Genomic DNA, 11,463 nt, shown 5'->3' with positions numbered 1-11,463 from the left:
GAACCTGAGATTATTTCGGTTTGTTTATTTTTTTATGTTGCGTCAAGCCTCTTGAAGGAGGCAAAACCTGTTCCTTTTTTGGTGAGTGTAGAAGAGTTTGCAGCAGATAAATGCACTGTGTTATTTCCTGCGGTAAGAGTACAATCGACTACATTTTTGTACCTAATGGGGGTGGGGGGTGTCAAATGTTTAAATAAAGGGGGGGGGGGGTATTGTATTTACCGCCATGCTCGTTAGCAGCACAAGTCCCCTCAGGCTCTGCTGGCTGAATGCACGGCTGCCTGCCACGGACAAAGGCGCTAATTCAGGCATTGGTCCATAGCAAGGAATAGAGTGGTGTGTGTGTGTGTGTGTGTGTGTGGCTGCTGCAGCAGAGTGAGCGAGAGGCCAGACGGCGTGTTTTCACACACGCTCACTCGATTCATTCACCCGTCACTGCGGCGAGCACACATGCACGTTAATACGCATTTGGGCGCCGTCAGCTGCTTCAGCCTCAGTGCACCACAGCAACGTGGGAATTAAAGGGGAATTACACCAAAGCGGACCTGAAAGGCTGTCGTTGTTTGTCACATGTCAGCTTACACACAAAATTTGTCTTCATCATCCCAGAGATTTTCTGCAAATCCCATAAAATGCTTTTTTTTTTTTTTAAACTTGGGATGTGCACTTTACCTGACGGTGACTACAGCTGAAATAATCAGCCCCCGCAGAAGAATCTGAACAACCCTAGAAGTTAGATTATTGTTGCGTTTGTAAAGCTAACAAGAATTAAAGAACAAGATTTCCACTAAAGAGGCATCGCGTGGCCGATATGTACAGCCAGAAATGTTTGCTCACTCACACCCTCAGCCAACTGAGAGTCACCAGTTCACCTGACCTGCATGTCTTTAGAAGTGGAAGGAAGCTGGAGGACCCAGAGGGACAACATGCAAACTCCACACACTGTGAGGCATCATGCTTTTTGTGGATACATATTAGTACAACCATTCCCAAATGTAAGAATACCACGGCCCAACTGGAAATCTGAAAATATTCTGGGACTCACATAAACAGTTAATCATAACTTTTAATGACGCAAGACTAAGATCAAGTATCATACACAACAAGGTCAGATAAATGAAGAAAAACATAATCTAAATCCTGTGGCTATATAACAGGTTGCATTTTAAAAGTACCATATTTTCCAGACTATAAATCACTGCTTTTATTCTAGTTTTGGAGGTCCTGTAACATATTGGAAAAAAAATACTGCATCATCATTTATGGCCATAAGATGGTACTGTCTACACGCATGACAAGCTGCTCCTGTACTGTGATTCACACTCCAGAGCAGAAAGTGGCGGTAACGCTCCATTAAGCTGGATGCTAACCACCGTAAAACAAAAATAAGAGAAGGAGCACATTTAAAAAATCATGCTCTCAAACTGAAAGACCACGCTCTGGAATAAAAACAAGGAACATAACTTTCATCCTACTTGGCACAACATTTGTTTGCACTGTGTGAGAAAATATCAGCAACAGCAAGTCAGCTAGGCGAAGCTGTAAAGTAAGGCTTTTTTTTTTTTTTTACAAAGTCTTCAGGCATTTAATTACATTGCACATTTACCTTAGCTAACAGTGTTCACGTTATATGTAATACACTGAGTTTTCAGACATTTAATTACATTGCACGTTTACCTCGGATATGATTGTCTTTAGTGGTGACAAAACGCAGTTTACTCAAGTTTTGTGCCTTGTACAATAATAATTAGCTAATTAACTTCTGTTTGCTAACATGGTGCTTTGGGTATAAATAAATAATGCATCTATTAAATTAAATTAGCTTCTTCAATGAAGCTGTAGCACCACCTAACAAAAATAAATTAGATTTTATAGATCGATTCAGTTTAAGATAAGACTTTATTGAGCTCACAGTGGAGAAATTCACATGGTCCCTCCCTTCACGCCAATGGTGCTTTTTTGGGGGGGACAGATGCAACTAATAGTCTGGTGTTGTAATCATATGTTTTTGGGGTAATTTTAAACTTTTATTACAAAATTGAAAATCAGACGTTTACATTAATTTATTTTGCATTACCGCTCACAGCCCATTTGCAGTATCTTCACGGCACACCAGGGGGTTGTGAGCCCCCACACTTATCACTGATCTAATACATTGAGGCCTTTCAGACATGAAAATTACTACAGGCATGAGTGACTTTATACTTGGGAAAAATATTTGCTTTATTAGGAGCAACACAAACGTCAAACCAATCGCTGATCTCACTCACTCATCTTCAATTGCTTATCATGGGTCACGGGGGCAACAGTTCCAGCAGGGGACCCCAGACCTTCCTTTCCTACACTCCAAACTCAATACAACTCTCATCTTCACATCACACGGTCAGTAGGTCTTAGATCAACGAGTTACCAGCTACTTTAAATGGTTATATAAACTCTGCTTTACCAGCAGTAGGGGAGTACTGATGCAAATTCCAGTCCGATTCTGACGGCTGGGTGAAAACAGGTTAGAATCAACCCAAGAAATTACTTGAAATAAACTGATGTAATATGACTCAAGAAAATCTTAATCCCTTTATTGATACGTAAAAGTGTTATTGTGACGGTCATTTAGAGACAGACTATAACCAGTTGAGAATTCGGTCATCAAGGCTAATGCATAGATGTGACACAGATCGAAGGGGTGGAACATATTGGGGAAGAAAAAACACTAAGGCATTACCCAACCTGTATCTAATGGAACTAGCTTTGTAGATGAGTGTTATAAAAACGGCTACTTTTTACTAAAGCTGTTTACGTACATGTACACACTGCTGAACACATTGCTGAAAAGTAACTGATGGTACTAACTTTTGCTCCGTCTTCCTTATGGAGCACGTGGTACGAATTCTTGGAGAATTAACCAAGTTCAACCAGAGCAGCACAAACCACAACCAAGCCCAAGAGCGCTTAGAGAGCGCCACTATCGCAGTAACATCACAGTACAGTCGCACAGTTGAGTCATCAAACGCGGGTCGCTTGCGAAACTGTCCTTCCAGAAGGGTCCAGTCAATGAAGACTATACCTTGGGCTGTTCCCAGTCAGTTGATGTTGGGAGGGTAGGGGTTGATCCATCCTCATGGATGAGCTTTGAGGATGCGGTGGAGCAGCATAAACCTGACCAACTGCTGGGGTTAGTAGGAGAGAACATCAGGTGCTCGCCCCATTCAGGACTTGAAATGGCAGTTTTCTGCACAGAAGGCCAGTGCACCTTATGATGCCTCCAACATCAGCTGGATCTGGATTCTAGGATTTTTAATATGGTTAATGTTAGCAATAGGGGCTGTCTTGGGGTCACATGAAGAGCAACCTCTCAGCAATGTACACGATAAAGAACATGCATGTGCCCATCGGTGTCACGCTAATTAGCCTGTGAAGAATCCTGGAGAGAAGTGCGTGGACCTGGATTCTGGCGATCTTATGAGGATCGGCCCATTGTGGCCAAAAATAAATATATGATTTGTAAAGTATCGTTGCCGAACGTTAATGAGCCGTATTAAATGACCCTGATGGGGTTTGGATTAAAGACACTACAGGGCTGTGCCAGATATCTCGAAAACCTGCAAACAAATGCATAATGTACTTGATGGAGGCAAAACGTGAGGATGGAGGGAAGAAAAAGGGGAGGAGACAGTTTGCACATTTATAAACTTTTATTCTCATGCTTTGTTTAAAGCTGCCACCTTAGGGGGAAGAAAGAAATAAGAGGAAAAAAAAAAGAGCGAGAGAAGACAGTGGGAGCCTCCCCGGGGATGAGGTGGGGGGGCGGCATTTGGATGATTTGGTGTGAATGCATCCACGCTTGTGTGTATGTGCTTTGAGGAGCTGTTTGTGAAGTCTTTGTACGTGTGCGCATGTGTGGGTGTGCTTTTATTGTATGCATATTAATGTATGCCTGCCCCCCACCCTCCCCACCTCCTGCTTCCCTCAGTCTTCATTTATGGCATGTTAATGTCTGCCTCCTCACTCACACAGCTTCTGACAGCAGTACAGTGGGTGCGTGCACGTGCCCGTGCCAGGCTGGGTCTGCATCTATATCTATGTGCTGCACACGTGTGTGTCTGGCTTCACGCACCGACTGCGCATGTCTGCCCCCCCCCCCCCCCCATGTGGGCGGTTTGGGTGCTCAGTTCTGCAAGGTCTCCATGTGCACGTCTGCCTGAGCGAGTGGGTGGTGTCTGTGCACAGAGGTTGAGATGAGCGCCTGTTTGTTTTTGTCGGCCTCAGAAAACGGCACACCTTTAACCCCCCCCCCCCCCCAGCTCTGCAGCACCACATGCACAGAGTGTGTACATCTGTGTCAAATCAGAGCTGCAGCCGTCGTTCCTCTGCAGCTGTTCTCTTTCTGGATGAGCTCTTAAATGACCTAAATATGAAATGGAACAGCGACGAGATGATGGAAAAAAATAACCTCTGCCAAAGCACACGCACCATCTGATGTCAGAGTGATAAAATACTCCGAAAATTTCCATCATCACACCTAAAAATTAAAACTTTGAATTTAAGCAGATTCCCAAACTTTCACCGGTTTCAAAAAAATTGTTTAGTCATTTTTGAGTCATCCTGCGTGGGCTAAAAGCCGACACCAGACTGTTCAGTTTGTCAAAGTGTCCAAAGTTTTAACGTAAAAACACAAAATCCCAACACAAACTACAAATCTCCCATGTTTTTGACTGACATTCAGCCCAGACGGGAGGCTGCACGGTTTCTTCAGGCCAGTTGGACTTTATGGTGCCAAAGAAACCAGATCCCACCAGAACCAAACAAAATCTCTACCAACCCACAGAAGACAGTTACAACCCTTTACCCATCAGACCTCTATGACATCACAGAGAAAGAATGATGAATAATTACGTCAGTTATATACTGCAGTGCGCTGAACAACGTAACGGTCTTCCACAACAAAAACTTTGTTAAAATCCATCTATCACTATTATTATTTGTGTATTTTATTGATATATTTCTTTCTAACACGTGAACGCGAACCCTCCCGTCAGCTGGAATAAAACTAGTTATGCTAGATTTGAGTTAAACCAAAAAGGAAACATGCTTTTGGATAACTGGCTATAATTGGTGACATTTCCCCTCCCTGAGAACAGCTCAGTTCCAAAAAGCTGCTTACATGGATTTATTTATTTATTTTTAGATCTGACTTTGACCTCAGGTCGTAGGTCAGTTTCTAGTTGGCTTGTCGTTGGGTGTTTTTGATTTTTGTTTGAATGCTCTGGCTCACTCTGGGACACTGTTATGACCACACAAGCAGCTTTTTTTGGATTTCAGAGTTAAGTATAAGTGCGTTTTCGTGGCAGGGACCAAAGAGTTGTGGTACGATTTCGATATCTTTTGTGGTTTAGCGATATAGTGGTGGAGGGACGACACAAAGAAAAACCACAAATGAGCAATTCTGTTACCTTCCTCTGTGGCCTTCACCCACCAGGGCTGTAATTAAAAGATAGTGGAAGTTATTATTTTTTGCTGAAATAGAAAATATGCATTTAGTTTATTTGTATCTCCGCTGCTGATGTTATTAAAAAATCATCTGGTTTAGTTGCTGCTGGTTCACTGCTGCTATGACACAGAACCACCAGAGATGGCGCTTTTATTTTCTGGTTAATGTAAAGGGGGTGGAAGTCTGTGGGGGTTAATTTTTTTTTTAGTCAGTAAACCAACAGGAAATATTCCAAAAAGAACCCCAATTAAGAAAATGTTGCCTACATTATGACACTTTGTCACTTTAATTAATGTCCATGCGTTATTGCAAGAGAAATTACGAAAATACAATGTTGACAAAATAGTAAAAATAAATAAATAAGTTTTTGTTTTTGTATTTTTGTCCTCCTGTGTCCCACCCGGACACCAAGTTCAAAAAAGTTCCATAAGGTTTTGAATAATGCGGGTGACAAACCCAACACACAGACAAACACGAAACACAACCTCCAGTGAGGCAGTAATAGCATATGACAGTAGGAGGCGCCGTACAATTAAAGGGGTCATATTGTGTAACATAGTTTATTAATCTACTCTTTACAGTTAGATGTGGTTGAGACTTTTAAGTTCAGTGTCATCAAAACACTTCAGTCCGTACTACGTTTGTGCTTGTAGAACCTCACTTGCAAATTTTTAAGACGGATGATGTTTTACGCTGGTGTGACATATGTCACAGAAACAAAGACCTGAATTGTTTATTCTGGCGCAGTTCAAGAAACACTCTTATGTGTTGGTGGGTGTGCAAGTCAGCACATCAAAAAACCTCCAAATCATCTGATGACCCATAATTCTCTTCCCTCTTGCAGCAGTGTAGAATAAAAAAAAAAAAAACATTTTGTTTTTCCCGCAATGAACCAGTAAGTTGGTGTTTACACACGGTTAACCCCAGTTTTACTGATTCAGACAAGGTGCTGCTCACCACCTCAGGTCATGTCTGGGAGCATGCTAAACTGTGCATCGTCACATCAACCACACCGCCTCGGGACCTGGATGGCAACCACCCAGGCAGAGAACCAGCGCACTTGTACGTTTGGCTTCAAACTTTCACATTCGGTTTTAAGACTTGGCTGAAATGACCCCTTTAATTTAAAAACTGAGCCAGGCCTCACACTGACAGCCGTTAACGTCTCTGAGATATGCTGCTGACAAACAAACATTGCATATTTGGTGGCGGTAATTACGGCCAAATGAATAATCAAACTGTTTCTCTGCTCTGCTTTTGTCTTCCTCCATCTATTTCTGCATGTTTAGACGTCTTCATCCCCGCCACTTATGTCTCGTCTCCTCTTTATGTATACGTCCATCTCTCGCTTACCCCCCATCCCTCACACACACACACACAAGTTAGTGTCGCTCACTCATCTGTTCATTACATGAAACATAATTTTCCAGCCACTGCTGCTTCATTCCTCCATCACCTCATTTTCATCATTGGATGCAAGTCGCTGCCACATTCTTATGTGTGTGTGTGTGAGTGAGAGACTGTTTGTCTGCAACAACAGATGGAGTTGCCAAATATGTTGCTGCATGTTTTTGTGTGTTGTCGAGTTGAGCAGTGAGAAATGCAAATGTGCAGCATCTGTAATAGATGGGTGTAGGTAGTCAACCCCCCCCCCCCCCAACCCCTTCTTTGTGTGACGGATTTTCGTGTTTGCTGCACCTTTAATAATCAGACGATTGATGAGGACTGTTTATCTGTCCCTGCATTCCCCGACCAATCACAATGCCCACTTGAGGGACGCAGCCAATCATGAGGCGGATATCAACTAGAATGTTGAACCAAGTGACCAAGTGGGATTAAAAAAATAATTGTAATCTTCCCAGACTTGAGCAGAGGAGGGGGAGGAGGAGGAAGGAGGAGCTGCTCTTCCTGAGGAGGAGATGTTTGTTAAGAATCTCCCCGGACAGTTGAGGCATTGCGGCAGTCTGCCGTCACATGAGCGAAGCCACAATCCAGACAAAGAGAAAAGAGAGGGAGAGCAGACTAATGATGGAGGAGGAGGTGGTGAGCTGCCTCGCTCTGGCTTCGTGCCACAAAGATAAATACCTGCCTGTTTATCAAGCATTTTGCAGAGGGGTGGGGTCTTCGTCGTCGTCATCGTGACAATAAAAAAAGACGGCTTCTTTGCCTAAAACAATCGCTGCTTCCAAAACTTACCTTTAGTTCGGAAAAATGTCAACTCATTTTAAACGTCTTTCAGCACCTTGAAGAGTTCCAATTGCACTAAATGTTTGTGTCTGCGTGATTCACTCTCAGCACTGTAATACGTGAAAAATCTACTGCAGTCGAAACACAAAGACCCGATCAGATCAGAAATCACAACAAATAGCAGAATATACCCAGAATCTGATCCTACAAGGGCAGAACATCAAGTGTTACCACCCGATACATAAAACTACACAGTGCCGCATAGAGGTTCTGTATGAAACTTTCAGGAAAAACTATTTTAAAGAAGTCTTTTTTGTTGTTGTGTTTTTTTGTTTTGTTTTTTTTTTAGAATGAAGTAAATTTCAGGGGAATGAAGCATTAAAAAAAAAAAAAAAAAAAACGCAGAAAAGTTTATGGATTTTTCATAAAAACAAAGTGGGAAAGTAATATCAGAAGAATATTATTAATCAATTAGTAATCCTAATTGGGGGGGGGGATAATTAGTAAAGCTGAAGTTGTATGAGAAGTTATGAGGCGTGCTATGAGGAAAAATTCACATTATGAGAATTTATTTTATGAGAAGTTAGAGTATAAAAAAGTCACATTTTACCAGATCAGTGTTACAAGAATAAAGCTAAAAAACTGAGGCAAAAAGTTATGAGAAGCTGTAATTTTGTTCAAATGGTATGACTGTTTTATTTTGGGCAAAGTCATTCCAAAAAGTATGAATGTTCAACAAAATCAGCAAAAAAAAAAAATAAAAAAAAAATCTGGACATTTTTGCCAGTGCAGTCAAAATTTTGAGAATAAAATCGTAAGTCTTAATGCTAAGAGTGTTAAACTACAGCAATAGTTGTATTTTATGAGAAGGGTCAGACAAATGTAGTAAATTTTTTTAGAAAATATTTGCAGGCAATTAAAGAATGCTTTGATGTGGGTTGTTCAAAAAGCAGAGCGCGCATGTTTCAACATTATCCTCCAGATTTTTCAGAAATTCCATCAAGCATTCACTAAGATTACTCCCTAGAACATGTCCAAACATGTCCAGCAGGTGGCAGTCAGGTATATAGTATAAAAAAAACTAAACAAAACCTTTTTTGTTGATTAGGTGTATCAAAATTAACAAAATTAACTTTTTTTATTTATTATTTGTTCTTATTACAGGTGCTTTTATTTTGGAGACTTTCAAGACAACAGCATTTGTTGTTTTTGAGTTATTATAACTGTAGGGGTTGGACTAACATATCCATCATCTATTCATTCACGAGGCTTTTTCCAAAGCTAAATTCTGTTCCTCTTACAGGTTTGTTGAGTTATTACTAGGGATGGGACGACTAGTCGTAATAATAGACTACAACTAGCTAACATCCGACGAGTCGATGACTAATGGTACCCGACTAGTTGGCTAATGATTTTCATTAGTTGTCCCAACCCTAGTTATTACCACTTTTATTCTCACTTTTCCTGAAAAAGACTTTATTCTTGTGACAGGATTTGCTCAGAATATTCCATGTTCACGTTAAAAGATGATTTTATCTTTAACGTATTATTACATCTTTGACTTTATGGAAACATTTCAGAGTGGGTAGTTGAGCTGTTGAGAAATTATGAGGTGAAAGAAAAGGTCAAATTCTGTGAAGTAATTTTGACAAAGAGCAAAAAAAAAAAAAAATAGATAAAAACATAAAACAACAACAAAAAACAGGTGAACCTCACCGGCGAATGTTGGTCAGTCTGGTACTGTGGGCCACGTGCCACTGAATAGCTTTTATTTAACAAAACCTAAAACCCACCCGTGACCTTTGACTTTTAAAAAGTCGCAGCAGTTCAGTTTTATACGAGCACAGTTTTCTGACTTTAGGTCAAGCGGGCCGTTTCTCTGTGCACTGCGTGTTTGCTCATGATCTTAGAAGAGCTTTGCAGACATTTGAGAATTGTTCTATTTTTTTTTTTTTTTCATTTTACATGTGTGTTTACAATTTTTTGTTTTCTACAACTGAACTAGTGTACTGTAGGCTTTGAAAGATATTTTAAAAAACATGCTACTAAAATTCAACATTAACACCTGTACTTAGAGTTGCCAAGTTGTGTTTTTTTTTTTAAAGGTAAGAAGTTATACTGAAAGTGGAAACACGGTTAGATCTAAAATAGTTTAGAGAAAGAGAACCACATATTTTTGCATTGTAATTGTTGTATGACTGAGGTGCTTCGGACGGGATCGGGGTGCTGCACTGCAGAAAGCAAACAGGCGAACAAAAGGATGGCAGCCGATGAAAAGTGTAACGCTGTCGCACTCGCTTCATTTAAAGGCTACAAGTCTGAATGTGTTATAAACAAAATCTCTTTATTGGTTTGCGACAGTATAAATATACGTCTAAGCATAAATCTTCATTTGAATCCAAAGTAAGTTTACTTGACCTGGTTCTTGAGCCAGCTTTTCCTTCAAAGAATAAGCTAATGCTGCTTGAATGTTACGATTGGTCGCCACCTGGTGGCTAAAGGCTGTAGTACACTTCAACAAATGTAAAGCAAAAGAAGCTTGAAGTATACTAGCGCCTTGTGGATATTTACTGCAGCACAGAGAAGGGGGGCTCTACACCTGCAGTGACCATCAACAGCCACCAGAGGGCAGGAATTCGCCGAAGCAGTGATCTTCCAAAAACTAAGATTGTAATTCTAGAGTCTCGATCACTGTATTCAACAGAGCACCTTAAGAGCAAAGCACTGTGTGGCTCTGCTCCTCAGTCTCCAAATTTGATGCAAACCTGCCAAAACATCCACCGCTGTGGATCAAAAAGCCAAATACAGGTGGCAGCAGACTGAAAACTGCTGAACAACTTGTGAAAAATAAAAGTGCTGCAGCCACAATGTTGACGCTTCCATCTACAGCTTTGTTTGATTCCTGCTTCTGGTCTACGTCTCACCTACCGATCCACAAAAAGAAACATAGGTGTGAGGAGTGTAATGGTATTTATAAAAGAGTAAATAATAAGCACCTTTGGTGGAGCACTCACCTCTCTAAACAAGACGGCGTGTCTAAGCCTCTGCACCATTCTGAGCACGCTCACTGTGTCACTTCCTGTTTGTGGTTTTGGATGTTGGTGTCAGAAGTGGGATTTTTCTTTGTTTTGGGGGAACTGATATTTTTGTAAAGTTTCTGTTTTTATCTTTTTTGTACTCTGATTCACATTTTTTTATTTTGCATTTTAATTTTCTGTTTACTGTAAAAAAAAAAAAAAAAAAAAAAAAATGTGCCCTTCAAACTGTCTCCCCCTGGTGGGAAGTGGGAGTATAGACTGTCAACACTCCTCTGCAGGGCGGTGGGAGGAAGTGGGTGAGGAATGTTGGAAGATATTTATCTTCCAGGAAGTGAAAGAACACTTATTACCCAGCATGCATTTGGGTGGGTTGAAACTTGCAGCAAGGTAAAGTGTCAATCCAACAAGCACAAAAATGTTATATTTTCTCTTTGGAAACTGCTCAGTGATCAGATCTAATCATTTGCAATGGAGCATCCAGGCCGCCTTAACGAGAAAAGGGGGGAGGGGGGGATTAACGTATTTTGAGAATACAGAGGAGCAAGAAGCTGTTAAGAGAATGTTGTGATGCTACAGGGAAAATGTTAGAAGAATAAAGGCAATTTTTTGAAAGTTATATTGGGGGGGACCTGTATTAATCTTTATAATTCAAGTCTTAACAAAATAATTATACATTAGAAAATTCAGAAAAGCTCTGCTTTAAAGTTACAATGATTAACTGATTATTTAATTAAGAGGCAAATATTTAGA

At 40.7% G+C, this 11,463-nt stretch overlaps 1 long non-coding RNA gene across 1 annotated transcript; it reads left to right on the top strand.

Annotated features, from left to right (window-relative positions):
* The first annotated feature begins 920 nt into the window (after nucleotides 1–920).
* Nucleotides 921–11,214, top strand: LOC117525614. The gene is made up of 2 exons (XR_004565104.1): nucleotides 921–9,780; nucleotides 9,816–11,214. It is a non-coding gene; the product is annotated as an uncharacterized LOC117525614 (long non-coding RNA).
* The last annotated feature ends 249 nt before the right edge of the window (nucleotides 11,215–11,463 follow it).

The sequence above is a fragment of the Thalassophryne amazonica genome, chromosome 15, assembly GCF_902500255.1.
Source record: "Thalassophryne amazonica chromosome 15, fThaAma1.1, whole genome shotgun sequence".
NCBI lineage: Eukaryota > Metazoa > Chordata > Actinopteri > Batrachoidiformes > Batrachoididae > Thalassophryne > Thalassophryne amazonica.
This window is presented reverse-complemented; position numbering and strand designations above follow the sequence as displayed.